A 2,750-nucleotide genomic window follows, 5' to 3' on the forward strand; every position below is an offset into this window, starting at 1 on the left:
AAAAGGTCATTAAGAATACAAGAAAGAAGGAAAAGACCAAAATGTGTGTCAGAAGAGTCTCTGAAACTTGTTCTCCAGCAAAGAGATGCTAAAGCAAATGAGAAAAAAATGAGGAGGCAAAAAAATTATGGAATATTTCAAAGGGCAGCTCAAGAAAACAAAGTCAAATATTATAATGAAATTTTTTAAAGACCAGGAGTTAGAAAACCAAAAGGGAAGAATATCCTCAGCGTTTCTAAAGCTGTAAAAACTGAAGAAAAGGACTGTAGCCTTGACTTGCAATTTTGAAGGATTCTATGGGCAAAATACTGAGTGATGCAGTAATTATTAAGAGAAGATGGAAAGAAAACAAAGACTCACTATACCAAAAAAAAAGCCAATGTCCAACCACTTCAAGAGGTAGCAAATGCTCAAGAGCCAATGATGTTGAAAGAGGAAATAAGAGGTGAACTAATGGTGTTGGCCAAGAACAAGGCTCCAGGAATTGAAGGAATACAAATTGAAATCTTTCAAAAAGCCGAGGCAGCACTGGAGTTACTCACTCATCTATGCCTAGAAATTTGTAAGTCAGATACCTGGTCAACTGATTGAAAGAGATCTATATATGTGCCCATCCCAAAGAGAGGTAATCCAACGGAATACAGAAGTAATCAGATATTATTAATATTGCACACAAGTAAAATGTTGCTAAAGATTATTCAAAAATGGCTGCATTAGTACATTGACAGGGAGCTGTCAGAGGTTCAGGCCAGAATCAGACAGGGACGTGGAATGAGGAATATCATTGCTGACATCAAATGGGTTTTGGCTAAAAGCAGAGAATACCAGAAAGATGTTTACTTGTACTGAATTGAACACAAAGGCTTTTGATTGTGTGGACTATGACAAGGTATGGACAACACTGCAGAGAATGAGTATTTCTGAACACTTAATTGTGCTCATGAGGAAACAGTACATAGACCGAGAACCAGTCATTGAAACAGGAAAAAAAAAAAAAGGGACACTGAATGGTTTAAAATCAGGAAAGGTATGTACCAGGCTGTATTCTGTCACCATACTCATTTAATCTGTATGATGAGCAAAAAATCCAAGAAGCTGAATTATATGAAGAAGAATATGGCATCACGATGGAAGGAAGACTCAGTAACAACCTGTGATATTCAGGTGGCAAAATCTGCTTGCTGAAAGTGGAGAAGATTTAAAATACTTACTGTTAAGATCAAAGTCTACCATGTTCGGTATGGGCTGCACCTCAATGTAAAGAAAACAAAATCACTCACCACTGGACCAATAAATAGCATCATGATAAATGGAGAAAAGATTGATGTCAAATACTTCATTTTGCTTGAATCAACAATCAACACTCATGGAGGCAGCAGTCAAGAAATCAAACAACATACTGTATTAGGGAAACCTGCTGCACAAGACCTCTTTACAGTGTTCAAGAGCAAAGGTGTCAGTTTGAGGACTAAGGGGTGCCTGGCCCAAACCAGAGAATTTTCAGAAGCCTCGTATGCATGGAAAAGGTGGACAAGGAATAAGGAAGACCATAGAGGAATTGATGCATTAGAGTTATGGTGTTGGAGGAGAATATTAAAAGTACCATAGACTGCCAAAAGAACAAACCAATCTACTTTGGAAGAAGTACATCCAGAATGCTCCTTAGAAGCCAGAGTTACCAGACTTCGTCTCTCATATTTTGGACATATTATCAGGAGGGATCGGTCCCTGGAAAAGGACATTATACTTGGTAGAGTGGAGGGTCAGCAAAAAAGAGAATGGCCCCCAACTGATGGATTGCCACAGTAGGAGTAGCAATGGGCTCAATCAAGTGTAGCAAGGATTCTGAGATTGGTGCAGTACTGGGCAATGTTTCATTTTGTTGTGCATAAACTCACTATGATTTGGTACCCAATGAATGGCATCTAACAACAACAAAGAGTTCCAGGTGTCCTATGGTTGTTGAGTTAGAAAGGAGAAAGCATCTCACACCTACCCCAGTCTCTGAAAAAAATAAAAGTGAAACTTCTCATTTTCAACATTGGATTAAGGACTGATAAGGAACAAACCTTAAATTGAATGCTCTCTGATTCCTTCCCAATTAGATATGACTAACGTAGTGTAGTGGTTATGAATTGGGCTGCTAACCTCAGGGTCAGCAGTTCGAAACTACCAGATGTTCTGCGGGAGAAAGATGAGGCTTTCTGCTCCCATAAAGATTTACAGCCTCAGAAAACATGTACAGGGTCGCTATGAGTCAGAACCAACTCCACGGCATACAACAACAAGGTATCTAATATTTGACAGAGGCAGTCACAGAGATATACAAACCATGACCATTCTCTTAAATCTTTAATCAGTTCTATCTATGGCATCTACTTTACTCCTTTCACAAGACCTGTTTGAAAAGCCATGGAAAGAAGTGAAAATTCTCCTTAGAAAATTGCAAGTTAAGTAGATACCAAAATTTTTCCAAAGAATTCACACATTCCAGCTTTATTATGAAATCCACACCAATATTCCTGGCACATATATTAAGTTAGAACACCAAAACAAAAACAGTGTATCTGTATCATCAAATTACATTGTCTTCCTCTTCTCAGCACTAAATGAGTAATGAAACTTTATTGCCCTAATGCTTTATTGAAAAACAATGTTAAAAAATGGTCAGTGAGTATTCAGTTATGCTTGTTAGTAATCGCATACATGAGCCCTGCATATCCACAGATAAATGTAAAAACCTTCCCTAA

Source organism: Chrysochloris asiatica, unplaced genomic scaffold (genome assembly GCF_000296735.1).
Source record: "Chrysochloris asiatica unplaced genomic scaffold, ChrAsi1.0 scaffold00191, whole genome shotgun sequence".
Classification (NCBI taxonomy): Eukaryota; Metazoa; Chordata; class Mammalia; order Afrosoricida; family Chrysochloridae; genus Chrysochloris; species Chrysochloris asiatica.